Source organism: Globicephala melas, chromosome 3, assembly GCF_963455315.2.
Source record: "Globicephala melas chromosome 3, mGloMel1.2, whole genome shotgun sequence".
Classification (NCBI taxonomy): Eukaryota; Metazoa; Chordata; class Mammalia; order Artiodactyla; family Delphinidae; genus Globicephala; species Globicephala melas.
The window spans coordinates 109,481,282-109,495,785 of record NC_083316.1 but is presented as its reverse complement, the minus strand read 5'-3'; the positions used below and the strand labels follow the sequence as shown (position 1 = coordinate 109,495,785).

The following is a 14,504-nucleotide window of genomic DNA, read 5'->3' as shown; positions in this document are numbered from 1 at the left end:
GACTCTATTGGGCTCAGGCCACAAATTCTGACCAGCCTACTGTGGGTTGTGGTTTCAATGTTAGTTCCATTTTCAAAGCCTTTTCAGTGCTGTTTAGATCTGTCCTGTATGTGCACCCTCCAGTGGTCAGTGTGAGAACAGACGGTGGTTTATTCTTTAGTTTAGTTCTGAAGTCTTTGGTGTGCTGCTTAGGATCAAATCCATGCATGCTCATCTTGGGGGTGAGCCCAGGAGTTCATAAACAACTTTATGGAGTCAGTTTCTTGAGTGCTGCCTTCTCCACAATCTCTTTGGTACTTTTAGGTTCTCTGGGGCTCCTCTTTTTGGTTCTCTAGCCAAAAACCTGGAGTTTCAGTTACTTTGCTTTGTTGTGTACTTCCTGCATCCAGGGCTAAGTGGTAAAAGGATGGAGAAACAGAAAGAGCAAATGAAAGAGGAGAGCAGTTAGATTTGTCTCGATCTCTTGATACACCTCCAATCAGAACAAAGGTTTCTCTCCCTCAGAGTTTTAGGTGCCTGAAAGCCTCAGACTGCAGCAGGAATGTTAGGGGGCTGGGGCATGAGAGAATGGAGAAAAAAATTTAAAGGGGTATTTCCTCACTCTCTCTGAGCATTAGGAGTTCCTTTCCCATTCTTCAAACCAGAACTAGAAGGGTTCTCCTAGAGTTTTCACTGTCTGTGGTCCAGTTACCCACTTTTAGGTTTCAGGATGCTTTGAGTCTGGCCCAGGGAATACTGGAGGGAAAATGGAAAACTCACCCCTAGTCCAATGGTACTCCAAATTCTTCTTTTCTTCCCCAATTCACCTGCTATTATTTACTCTTGAAAGTCTTCCATGCATTTTGTCTAGGTTTTAATGTTGCATTCACTGGGAGAGACAGGGAGGAGGATATTTACTCTATGTTACCAAGTTCATTCCTTTTTACTGCCAAGTGGTATTCCACTGTATAAATATGCTACAATCTATTTATCCATTCTCTTATTAATGGTAATTTTTGTTGTTTCCAGTTTCTGTCTTTTACAAATTAAGCAGCAATAAACATTCATGTACAAGTCTTTGCGTGAACACATACTTTCATTTATTTTGCATACATACCTAGGAATGGAAAGCCTAGGTTATATGGTAGGTGTATATTTAACTTTCTAGGAAAATGCCAAAATGTTTTCCAAAGTAGTTGTATCATTTTACATTCTGTCAGCAGCTTAGGAGCATTCCAGCTGCTCCATATCATTGCCAATACTTGGTGTAGTCTTTTTCATTTAGCCTTCTTAGTGGATGTGTAGTGGTATTTCATTGTGGTTTCAGTTTGCATGTCCTTAATGACTACTGATGTTGAGCATTTTTCATGTGCTTATCTGCCATATGCATATCTTCTTTGGTGAAATACCCATTCAAATCCTCTGGCCAGGGCTTCCCTGGTGGCGCAGTGGTTGAGAGTCCGCCTGTCGATGCCGGGGACACAGGTTCGTGCCCCGGTCCGGGAAGATCCCACATGCCGCGGAGCGGCTGGGCCCGTGAGCCATGGCCGCTGAGCCTGCGCATCTGGAGCGCAACGGGAGAGGCCACAACAGTGAGAGGCCCGCGTACCACACACACACACACACACACACACACACACACACAAACTTCTGGCCATTAAAAAATGTGTTGTCTTCTTATAATTGAGCTTTAAGCCTTCTTTATATATTCTATATACAAGTCATTTATCAGACATATGATTTGCAAATATTTTCTCCCATTCTTCAGCTCTGTTTGGCTTCCCCTCCATACTCTACCTGGATCCACTCCGTTATTTCCATTGATACCACCACCACCCTGGTTCATCTCTCCTGGATCATCCTCCTACTCTGGCCTCCCCATGGTCTTCTTGCTTCCACACTTGCAGAAAGACTTGGACTAGACCACAGTCCAATCAGCAAACAGCAGCTAGTGAGCATTTAAAAATGCACACTGAATCATTTCACCTCCATACATAACATCATACAAAGGCTCTCCATTCCCTTGACATACGCTCAAGCCCCAAATGCCCCACATTACCTGACCAATGCCTATCTTACTGGCTGCACCTTCTATCATTCTCCCCCCCTTGGCTGCCATGCTGCAGTCAGAAGAATCTTTTTCCTTAAACACACTGAGTTTGTTCTCTTCCTAAGACCTTTGCACTAGCTATTCCCTCTGCCTGGAGTGCTCTTCACTGTTTTGCACACTGCTGCCCCTTCTGTCATTTAGAAAGTTAAAATATCATCCCTTTAGACAGATATTCTTTTTTTTTTTAGACAGATATTCTTTGAACACAAAATCTAAAGTTGCTGCTTCCATACTGTCTACGACATCATGCTATTTTATTTCTCTGCAGAATAGTTATCACAGTATGACACTCTCCTTGTTGTTTGTTGCCTGCCTTCACTAGAATATGAGTTTCATGACAGCAGGGACTTCATCTTATTCATTTCTATATCCCTAGTGTCTAGAGCCATGCCTGGCACATAGTACAGGCTCAATAAACTCTTGTTGAATGTCTGTGCCCATAGCACCTACCTCTGTGCCTGTCACCTGGCTAGGGAGTAAATGTTTGTTGTCTGAATTTGTCAAGTAATCCATCCCCATGGCACCAATGATCAAAAGTGTCCCTGGGCTAGAAGAGGGAGAGAAAAGACACATGTGCAGGAAAAGGACAAGAGAAAAATTGCAGAGAAGCTTGAGAGAAGATCAATTCCTCTAGAAGTGTTTTGGGAGCTTTGTGACAGAGTTGTCATGTCCCTGGCTCTGGTGTGGGCTCCCACCCAAGGGACAGTCCTACTTTGGTTGCTAGGGCTGTTAGGCCCACACAGAATGCACACGAGGTAATGGTGTACTTCATAGGCACAGCCCAGAAGGTCTTCCCAAGGCTTGCTTGTCAAAGGAAATTAGACCCTTTTGACCTAATCCACTGTTCACTCTGCTCCTGTGCTTCCGGGGGGCTGCAAGTTGATTTTCCCATCCCACAATCCTCAGCACAGTGGGCCAGCCCTCCCACGAACGGGTGATAGCTCACTGCTCCCAGGGCCCTCACCCCCTCTCGGGCCATGTGGCACCAGGCCTGCTGGCCGAGCTGGCACCTAGGGTGCGTACGCAGTTTTAGCACACAGCATCCGTTTCTTCTCTTCAAGGATCCTCCTATAGGCCTCATCTCTCCCTGAGAGCCTGGTAGTTGAGTGCTCTAAGCAGTCTCTGTGAGGAGCTTACATTGTCCTGCTGCATCAGGATGGCTGCTAAGGTCACACCTGGGCCACGGTGAGGAACTGCTGTCCTGAGCACTAGGCCCTCTCTAGGGCATGTCTCCAAGAGAACAGCAGACACCCACACTGTTTTGGCCTGGGAAACAAGTTTCCTGGGGGTCAAGACAGCTGCCTGGGCTCCGAGGAGACAGGTGAGGCCTCACGGTAACCAAGAGTCACGGTGTAAACAAACTCCCAGAAGCCTCTTATCTGAGGTGGGGACTCCAGGTGCCAGGGCTATGGGAGAGCACGACTTGTCGGGGAAAGCCACCTTCTTTTTTAGTGGCAGAGACTTCTGGGAAGTGGCTGCCCAGGGTGTGGCCCTGTTTGTGGACTTTCTGGCTCAGAGATAGGGGGACTGAGGTGGCACATGTGGGGTTCTCTCACTCCTCTGTCCACTGGGCATCTCACTGCACGCCAAATTGGCCCCTGTGTCCGAGGCACTGGCCTGGGTCTCAGGAGGGGAATGAGCCAGATAAGGTTTGAATCTGAGAGGCCAGGCAGCTGCTCATGGGCTCTCTGATTCTTGTTCTCTGACATGTCCCTGTCTCCATTCTCAGCCTGGATTGGACAGTTGGGGTAGGAATTCTGTCTGGGGATGACTCTTCTTTTTAGAATGCCTAAGGCACTGTCCCCTCACAAGCCTATCCCTTGGCCCTCAGTCCCAGGACAAATCCCTCTAGGGACCAGGGGGGTTGCTCTGGGAGAACCTGATGGGGCTCCTGAGCCCACCTGAGGAGATGTGTGCTCTGTCTAGGATGCAGGCCTTCCTGGGCCATGACACCAGGGGAGAGGACAGGGTCCTCTTTCTCTCGCCTCCCCCAGCAGTCACCTTAGTAAACCCCAACTCTCCCTTTTCTTGGAGTCTGCTAAAGGTTACAGACCAGGAAGCAGGTGCTTTGTTTACCAGGTGGCACCCGCCTATCTACCTTAGCCAAAGTCCATCCTCAATTCCTGCTCCCACCCTTTGAGCCAGTATTGTCCATGCACGCTTTTCTCTTCCCTAGACCCTGAGGAGGGTGCTATCCAGCAGGGGGCACTGCTGCCACAGGGTCAGAGCTTCCAGAGGGCTGGGGCTTGGGAGCAGAACTGCTAATCCTCTAGCAGGTGGACGTGGGGGTGGACTCTGGTCCTGCTGGATAGCAGAGGGATGATGAATTGATAGAAACACCCCATCCAGCAGTGAGGCGTCCTCATCCGGCCTTCCTTACCTGCTGTACCCACACGCAGTGTCCAAAGGGCAGGGCCGAGCAGTGCTGGTATGTTGTTTCTGGTTCTGGCTGTGATCACCAGCGACCTGGGCATTCCTGGGGCAAACTGTGAGTTTTGACCTCCTGCCCTACTCTTTAGCTCAATGCCCTCAGTTCCCCAGACTCACAACCTAAGACCGAAGCAAAGGCCCCTTAGGCAGAGTGGGGGTTTCCCTACACTTATCCCAGAATGGGGAACCTAGGGAAGGACTGAGAAGGGTCTTGCTCTAACCCATCTCACATCCTGACCATCCACGGATCCTGCTCTCAACCAGGCCCACTTCTCCCTATCCCCTATGGCCAGAGCCCTAAGCCACATGGAGCTACCTGAGCTGCCTCCTATCCAGTGTGCAGCAGGGTACCAGACTAGGGCGATGCAAGCAGGGGCCTATGGTACAACATTTAAGGAGGCACTCACTCTCATGGTCATGCAAGAACAGAGGTGCATGAGTGCCTCCTCCACAGAAAGTTTTCTAAAGCACAGGTCAGACTCCCTGTTACCCTCACAGGGCCTGGCCTAGAGTTTACTTCAACAAACATCTGATGACAGACCTTGGTTCTCCAGAAGGAGAGAAACCATGGCTCTCACTCCACAGAGCCCTGTCTGCCAGGATCAAGTCCATACTCCTGAGGAGCATTCAAGCTTCTTCACAGTGTGGCCCCTGTTGGCTGGTCCAGCCTTAGTCCCTAAAGCAGCCATACAAGGCCACACCACAGTGTAGGATCTGTCCTGTACTTCTGAGCCTCCAGGCTTTTGCTTGGGCTGCTCCTACATCCTAAACACCCTCTCCCACTACTGACTCATCATCCTTCAAGGCCCTGCTGAATGCCAGCTCCTCAGAGTGGCTATCTGTGACACCAGCTGAGATAAATTGCTCCTGTCCCCACACCCCAGCATTGCTGCTCCTTCGCCTCACACTCCAGGTAGGACATACACCTGTCATCCTGTAATCGAGTACACTTACTAAGTGCCTACTGTTTGCACGGGTTGTGCTGGGTGCCAGGGAAATGGCTCTGAGTGTAATAACCACATCTCTTGTCCTTGGAGAGTTCACATCCAGCTTAGTGGTGGGGACCGTGCCTACTCACTTCTAAGTCCCCCTGCATGGCTGGCAAAGGCACAGGCCTGAGCAACATTCTGTGACCATCAGACGCCCCTAAGTCTTCAGCCTTCTGGAGTTACCACTCCACTAAAAACAAAGTAATACATGTATGCTCCAGCCCATGAGGCTGTGGGAAGCCTTCTCCAATGTTCTTGAGGGTTCTCGAGGAAGGGAGACTAGCTTTTGTTTCCTGGGGGTGGCCAGTCACCTGAAGCCTCCTGGCTCAGAGCTCCTTCTCCCAGCAAACCCTGGTCCATTTTGCCCCCCAGTATGGACCCAGTCCACTGAAATACTCCCAGAGCAGCATTTCACATTGGCTATCTGACATGGTGACATGCTCATTATAGTCTCTCACTTGCCAAGCTGGAGGGCAGACAGTCATGCTCTCTCTGGACTAGCCAGGCAGGTGGGTCTCTGCTGACGTTTCACCCCTCCTCCCAGTCAGTCAGTCAGCCAACAGATACTTCCTGAAGACTTACTCATGCAGAGAAAGGACAGGAACCTCTCACACCTGGCTGAGGTTCTATCTAAATTGAGGCCCTTTGTGGACCTACCTTCCAGGAGAGGAAGAGAGACCCTACCTGATGTTAACAGCTCCTTCCCCTTGTTAAGTGGTTGGCTGGCCCTTGTCACTAGACTCCCAGTCTCCCTGCAGGACCAGGAGAGGACACACATGTGAACAGGGCGATGGGAAAGAGAGCAAAGATCCCCTTGGAAGGAAAGAACCAGACAGAAATGACCACAGTGCTACTCAGGGAAGCCATGTCCCTCCCTTCCTCCCTCCCTTTGGGGGCATCCATGAGTTTCTGTGAAAACTGTCTGTTGCCAAGACCATCTCAGGGAAAACGTGCCTGCTGCTGAGACAATCTGAAACCATCGTCCATCTATGCATCCCCATCCATGCCACACTGGCTCATAGGGCACCTGCCGTGCTCAGCCAAGGCTGGATCTGGAGGCTACAGCAGTGAACAGGACAGAACACCCACTGGACCACCCCCTTCTTCTCTTGCCTCTTGCCCTGCTCTCCTTCTGTGAATGTTCCTATAACTCAGCACTTGCTGAGTCCAAGCTACAAAAACATATTCCTGTTGATATTTTCTAGCTTAAGCTACATCTACTGTTTCTAAAATGTGACCTCAAATGGAGCCCAACACAGACACTCTGAAGATCAGGTCCTCCACCAAGTCCAATTTATGGGCTAGGATCAGGGTTGGGTTCTCTGCCTCAAAGATACTATTTGGACTAGGCAGAGGAACAGCATCAGTGGGTCCAGACTTGAGCCCAGGAGAAGGAGAGGACAAGACCCTATTTGGTCTGGGACCTCACTAAACTGCTGCCATGGTCCCTGGACCCCTTAGGGGCACCCCCTCACTGTCTTAAGCCTTATTTCCAGGGCAGCCCCTGGAGTCGGGATTCCCAGGCTGAGTCACCAGGGTCACCAGGGGCTGTGCTCATAGCACATGCTCCACTCTTGCAGCATTTGGAGTTTCCCTGGCCCTCTCCCAGGCCAACCACCCAGATCCTGAGCCTGGACCAGAGGAAATCAATGCTGGACTGGACAAGGAATGCTTAAGGGTCTGTCTGCCCCTCCACTGGCTAACTGGCTGTCTCCAGAGTGACCACCACTGCTAGCTGCCCCACCCTCAGCTCCTCTGGACTGAGGGAGCTCTACTTGTTCGATGTTTCTTTCCAAGAGCCAAGTTCTTCAGGCTGTAAGTAAGGAGATCCCTACGTAGGAGCTCAAAAGCAAGAATTTGGGAAATACGGGCTTGCAGGCAGCCCTGCCCACCTTAACGGCAGCTATTATTTTGGTCTGAAGAGGTCAGGGAGGGTAGGGTGCTGGACTCTGCCTCACCATCCCAAACTCCCAGCCTCCCTGGCTCAGATCCAGGCCCAACCCACAATCATCCCTGGCCTGAGCTGCAAGCCCTGGGGAGGGAAGGAAGTGGCCGACCCCACAGCCAGCATTCCTCTGTGATGACGCCAGTCTGCTCACTGCCCAACCACCCCATCTGGAGGGCAGTTCTCAGGGAGCCACAGGGGACTCCCTCCCAAAGAGGCTAAGGCCTCTCTTACAGAGGGGGGCCTCCTTTGGCTGGGGGCATCAGCATGACCTGACTGGGCTAGGGGCCAAGAAGAGATGGGCCCAGAGGTCCCCTGGGAGCAGGTCAGAAGGCCACAAGACCCACCCTAAATACCTCTAACTCACTCCATTTCTTCATTCATTCAATAAGCACTCACTGAGATCCTCCTTGTGTTAGCCCCATTCGAGGCCCGAAGGACCCAGCAGGCTGGACTAGGCAGGCAGGCCCGCATCTCAAGGGGCTCCAAGACAGGTAGGAGGAATCCTCCAACAAATAAAACACACAAAAAGGATAAGTTCAGCAATGGTAAGAGCTATGAAGACAATAAATCAGGATGTGACCGCGACAGCGAGTGGTACAGCTGGGGACCTCAGCCATTGGAGGGGGGCCTCCACATTCCTCAGACACTTCTTCCTGCCCACAGTGCCCTCCTCCCATGCAAGTATAGCTCCCTCATCCGCACCCCACCACGCCCCCTTCTGAAGGAACGCCACCCGGGAGGGGGCTGGGGGCAGGTGCATTCAGGTGGGGCTTTTCCGAGACCGGTTTTCCCCCGCTCCCGCTGGAACTTCCAGAGGGCCACGGACCCGCGACACTGGACGCCCGCCCGTCCCCCTCCTCCTCCCCCATCCGCAGCCTGCGAACCTCTGCACTCCCGGCTTGGTTCCCGGAAACTCCTCGATTTCCCTGTCGCCTCGGCGTTTGCAAGAAACCGAAACCCAGGCCCCGCCCCCCGCGCCGGCTGGGGCCTGGGGGACTGGGGTCTGGGGCCTGCGTGAGGGGCCGGATCCGAACTGGGCGGCCGGAGCGGCCCTTCCCCCACCGGCAGGGCCGAGGCGGAGGTGGGGAGCCCTCTGAGTGCCTGGGCTCGGCTCGGCGCCCACCCCCCGCGGGCATCGTCCCCAGCGGCCCAGCACCACCCGCGCCTCCCACAGTAAAGCTGCAAGTCTAACCCGATCGCTCTGGCTGCATCGGATGGCGGAGTGCCCAGCGAGGGAGGGGACGCAGTGCGGCCTCCCCTGCAGCAATGTAGAGGTGGGCGCCATTTCTGTGCGCCTACTGTGTGTCCGCCAAACCAGGGAAGGGGCGGAGGGGCATTTACAAAGAGCTCTGCACCCCGAGTGTGGCTAGCTTCTTCTTGTGAGGGCGGGTACAGAGAAGTTTAGCAACTTGCCCGAGGTCACAAAGTTTGCAGCTGTAGAGCTGGCTGCAAACCTGTGGCCCACAGCCAGAGGCTGGGCAGAGAAGGAGGAGGAAGTGCTCCGGCAGGCTGCCGGCAGGTGAGCCGCCTGGCACGGGCGGGGCAGCCAGCTGGGGAGGGGGAGGGGCGGTCCCAGGCAGCCACCCGGGCCGCAGGACTGGAGGCTTTGCTTTCTCCCTCCCTCCCTCCCTTTCCAGGAAGCCGGCCAGCGCGGAGCCGGCTGCTCACCCCAATTCACCCCCAACCGGGGCCGAGCAGGAATGTGGAAGTTGGCCGGAAGGGCTTGGGCCCCCTCCCCTCCAAACACACACCCATCTCAAGCCCGGTCAGCGCGAGCGTGGGTCACCTGGCGGTGAAGGGGACTCGTGATCGGAACTCGATTACCCAGGTTGAAGTAGGGGTGCTGCTGCCCCCATAAAGGCCAAGAAGCCTGCCAGGGACGCTGGCCGTGGTGCAAGACCCATTTGCGAGGGGGAGGAGGGTGCTGCTCCCATCCAGCCCCACTCCGGGTCGCGGCCGCCGGGCCTGGCCACAGAGCCTCACCCCCGCCTCGGGGCCCCTTGGGGCGGATGGAGGGCCGAGGCCTCTTTCCTCCCAACGCAGTGTTTATAAGAAATGAAACTGCACAGGGCATCAGCGGCAGCCCACACTGACACCCCGCTCCCCCACCGGGGTTCCGAACAGCCCAGAGCGCTGGAGCAATTCTCGGCCCACTCTTACATCGCAGGACCCTTAGTGCTTTCCCAGCCAGCTGCAGCCTCCCACTCTGCGTTTAGGATTCTTATAACAGCACAATGTTTATTCTGCTGTGTCATACACCATTTTTGCCGGAGCTGCGAAAGGGGAGGGGCTAGTCTCGTGCCCCAGCACATCCCCAGGGCCAAACCTGTAGTTGACCCAGAGCAGGAATGCCATTCATATTTGTTGAATGAATTAAGAAACGACTTTCTTTATCTATAATTAGGCTCCTTTCAGCCAGGGTGATGACGCCTAGATTCTATCTTCAAGCTTTTTTTGCTTTCAGATTATTTTATGCCTGACTTTGTGTGCTTGATAGTTTAGGACTTGATAGTTTAGGACTGCCTGCCTCCCAGGTTGCTGTGAAAATAGAGGATGGCTGGGAGGGACTTAGTTTAGGACTGCCTGCCTCCCAGGTTGCTGTGAAAATAGAGGATGGCTGGGAGGGACTTTTAGCATCTAAGAGAGCCCTCCCTCTGGACCTGGGAGGTGGAACGCCTGCTGGCGTTCATCTGCCTTGGGGACTGTGGCCTCTTCTCTGGGTAGCAGGAGCCACAGGGGCCCAGGGCTGCCCTAGTCTCAAAACCCTAGTTAAAACCTTGCTGGGTGCTGTACTTCAGGACTAACTGGAACCCACCCAGGGGGTGAACACTGTGTTCTGAGACCCTGAGAGAGGGGGCTAGGGACATGATTTGGTCCACCAAGGAAGGTTTCCATAAAGGTGATCTTGTCCCCAGCAGCCTGATTCTGCCAGCCCAGAAAACCCCAGAGCCTAATACAGAGAAACTGCAATAAATTTACCCTCATTGAGTGGTAGTATAGATGTGAGGTATCCTTTGAGTGAGACCCTGCTCCAGACCTAACCCCCAGCTAACTCCAGCTGCAGTGTGAGGGACCCTCTCAGGTCTCTTCAAGAAAAATGCAGACTTTGGGACTTCCCTGGTGGTCCAGTGGTTAAGACTCTGCACTTCCACTGCAGAGGGCACAGTTCAATCCCTGGTCAAGGAACTAAGATCCCACATGCTGTGTGGCATGGCCAAAAAAAAAAAAAAAAAACAGCAGACTTTGTTCCCCAGAAGGTCACCACCCAGAAGGTGATAAGTGGAGAAAAGAACACGTGAAAGTTAAGGGCTAGGGGGTTTTGAGGAGGGGAAGGATTTCTGGTTGGCTGCTTTGGAGGTGCTTCATAGAAGACCAGGCATTTGCTCCGGGCCTTAAAACAGAGACTGAAATTGAAGTGCAGCGGGGGGAATGAGAGGGGGAGAACTAAGACTGAGAGAGCAAGGGGGAATGGCAGGTGAGGTGAGTGTTGCTAAGTATCCTAGGAAGTCAGGGATGAGGAGCAAATGGAAGAAGCAAAGACAGGGGAAAAACACAGAGTGTGTTCAGAGAATGGAAATACAGTGAAAGGTTCATGCTTTACTGTGAACACATGTCCTTTGACTAACATTTTACAGTTTAGAAAGGAGTTTGATAGTCTATCTAATTTCATCTTTGTAACAATTAGGACAGATGTGCAGAGAGTACCTCTATTTTACAGAAGAGAAAACTGAGACCCAGAGAGGGACAGTAACCTGCCTAAGGTCACACAGCAAATGGCAAAGCACAAGAACACAGTTTTCAGACTCAAATCCCGTGTTCTCTTTCCACCGCATGAGACTCCTAGACTCTCTTTCCACCGCCCTGTAGTTACTGCCAAGGGTAGGGGAGTTGTGGGAAAGAAGGTTGGGATGGGACCCTTGGGACCAGAGTTAGCAGTGAATTGAATGTGGGGCTAAGGAGTCTGAGGGAACCACAAGGCTCCTGTGTGGACCTGAATGCTAGGGAGATCATCAAAGTTAGGGAGATAAACCTAGTGCAGAGGTGCCTGGAGGGGCAGGCCTGACAGGGAGGGAGTCTCAAGGGGAGGCTGTGGCAACAATAGCCTGAACCTGAAATGTGAAAGCAGGACTTGATTCAGGCAAGGAAGACCAGAAGACCACGTGAGGCAAAGAGGGGAGGAGGATGGCAAAGACTTCACCAGAGAGGGAGCTGGAATTAGGAAGAGAGAAAGCTGCTGGGTCAGTGTGGAATGGGGAGGTCAAAAGTTCTGCTTGCTTGTGTGTGAATCTGTGGATAAGGTTGTAGGGGAACACCCAGAAGGCAGCCAGAGTTGGGTTTGGAGGTCACCTGCCCAGAGGGGATGGCTGGAATTACAGAAGATGAGTCTTTTGAGTCAGAGAGGGGAAAGGGCCAGCCCTGAATTACTAAGAGAAACCTGAAAAGAACAAGATATATTCTGTCCAGCTTCCCAAGGAATGTGTGATACATCTTAGAATGGGATTCATCAAGAACAGTTACAATAAAAATTTGAGATACTTAAACAGGGGTTAGCTTTATTTCACTGATTTGGAGTATAGCACCCCCAATCATCATAAGCAGATTCTTATAGACTTCAAGATTACATAAGAATCCCTAAAGTTAAAAGTAAAAAAAAAAAAAGGCAAAGAACACTTCAAAAATGTAAATGACAATTTCACTGGTAAATACTAACCCTGGGGAATTTCTCCTTAGCAAAAAATTATGATGTGCGCAAAGATTTAGCTACACAGTGCTGTTTGTATTATGAAAAAATGGAAATAACCTACATGTCCTACAATAGGGGATTAATTGGGTAAATTTTTATTTATCCTTATGATAGAATAATATGTACCCATTACAAATGATATTGCAGAAGTACATTTCATGACACAGAAAGATGCACATTGTAGATATATATATACAGATGGTTATGAACTAAAATAAAGTTCTTGTTTTAAAGCACTTTTTACACTCTCCTGCTGCCTTCACAGGGTCAATTCCTCAGACCACATGAAATGCAAACTTCATTTCCCTAATCTCACTCTGAATTCTCCAGTGGCTATGTCAGGTTCTTAGGGGTAGGACAAGCACCCAGTTGCTGCACAAACAGACTTCGCAACTCAGGAGCCACTTGTTTTCTGCTCTTCTTGCTCAGAAGGTCTTGGTTTCTGTAGTGCATTCCCACTCCCTTCTGTCACTTAAAGCACCCCAACCCTTCTGCCCCCTTCCAGGGCCTCAGCACCTTCCATTTTGCTTAACACCCAGCTAGGCTCATTCCTCACAGTTTTCCTGCCTTTCTGCCTCTCCTGGCTCCTGCACCCATCAGTATCTGGGAGACAGCTCTGACCCATTCCTGTTGGTTTCCTGGGAACCAAGCTTGGTCTTAGTCACAGCATCAGATTCTGGTGCACCATTATTGGATTGACCCATCCATTTCCTCTGTGGGAAGGAAGCTCTAGTGTGACTGACAGGTGGAATGCTACATCAATGTGTCTGTTTATAGCCTGCAACATTGCAACTGGGGGCCACTATGGAGGGAGGGCTGGGGTGACAGGAGTGACACAACCAACCCGGCCTGGAAGAGTGATTTACCTCTGAATCAGCAGCTTGATGGGGTTGAAGGAAGAAGCCTGCTGTGCCAGAGTTCTAGATAGAAAAATGAACACTCAGCCCAGCGTCTAGAAGTACAAGTAGGTCAAGGTCTAGTTGTAAGCCCAAGAGTTAAATAGCTTCCATTCCCAAGGGGCCTGGGACCTGGGCTCCCCAATCCTTTGGCTAGACCCAAGACCTTGGTCAGACCTAAGCAATTCCCCCATGTTGCCCAGAATGTCTCTGGGCCAAGCTCTGAGGGCCCAGAGATGACACTAATGCTGCCACCGAGGGGCTCCCATGCAAGGGCCACATGAGACTGCGGAGGTGGCCTAAGGCAAGAAGTGCTAGGAGGAGCCAAGGTTAGCCCACACCCACCTCAACTCAGCAGTCCTGGCTTCTCTGAAACCCTTCTCCCTTTGTGGGGCAGTCCCTAGGGTGTAGAAGGAGAAGCAGAAGAGGCCTCCGCCGGTCACTATTAGACTCTGGGCAGGGACCTCGCAAACCACGCATCATCTGCTGCCGAAGTAGGGCATGATGCTTTACAGACATCATCTCTCTGTCACTGTAAACCAGCAAGGTAGGGCTATCGTTATTTTGTAGTTGAGGAAACAGGTCCCTAGTCCATTGGCAGGCTGCGCTAGCAGCGGCCAAGCTGCGATTTCCTCTTGTCCTGGCAGCCCCAAGCAGGGAAGGCTTTCCTTTACTTCTCCAGGGAAGGTGAATGACCTGGAGGTGGGTCATCCCTCAAAAAGGGGGCAGTTTGAGAGCCAAAACCCTCCCTTCTTCTTCTTTTTTTTTTTTTTTTTTTGCGGTACGCGGGCCTCTCACTGTCGTGGCCTCTCCCGTTGCGGAGTACAGGCTCCGGACGCGCAGGCTCAGCGGCCATGGCTCACGGGCCCAACCGCTCCGCGGCATGTGGGATCTTCCCGGACCGGGGCACGAACCCGTGTCCCCTGTATCGGCAGGCGGACTCTCAACCACTGCGCCACCAGGGAAGCCCAACCCTCTATTCTAGACACCCCATTAACGGGCTTGAGGAAGTAGGTTAGTTTTCCGGGGATTCAGTCCTGGCGTCCACTCTGAAGAAAGCGCAGGTGCGCGGGTGACCCCCTCACCGGGGCTGGGGAGATAGGTGTCCCCATCCCCAGGAAAGGAGGGCAAGGAGATGGACAGAGGAGCTAGCAGGCTGGGGGAGTGCGGAGTGAGGTGAGTAACTATGGGCCAGGGGCGTTTGACTTTCCAGGACAGCTTTCTCCTGGGCTAGCTGGTATGGGGGTGGAGTGGGAGCCGGCGGGGCGGGCCCGCGTTCGCCCCGGGGCGGCGGCGCCAGGCCGGAGGGGGTGGGGAGGGGCAGCCGCCCTGTACTTCCCCTTCGCCGCTAGCTCTACAACAGCCTGATTTCCCCGAAATGATGAGGCGGCGCTGGCCAATGGGCGCC

The 14,504-nt window shown here is 52.3% G+C and overlaps 1 protein-coding gene across 4 annotated transcripts in view; it reads right to left on the bottom strand.

Annotated features, from left to right (window-relative positions):
* The window catches only part of RAD50 (RAD50 double strand break repair protein), a 234,168-nt gene that overhangs the window by 136,470 nt on the left and 83,194 nt on the right, over positions 1-14,504 (bottom strand). The gene's annotated exons all lie outside the window — the stretch shown is intronic.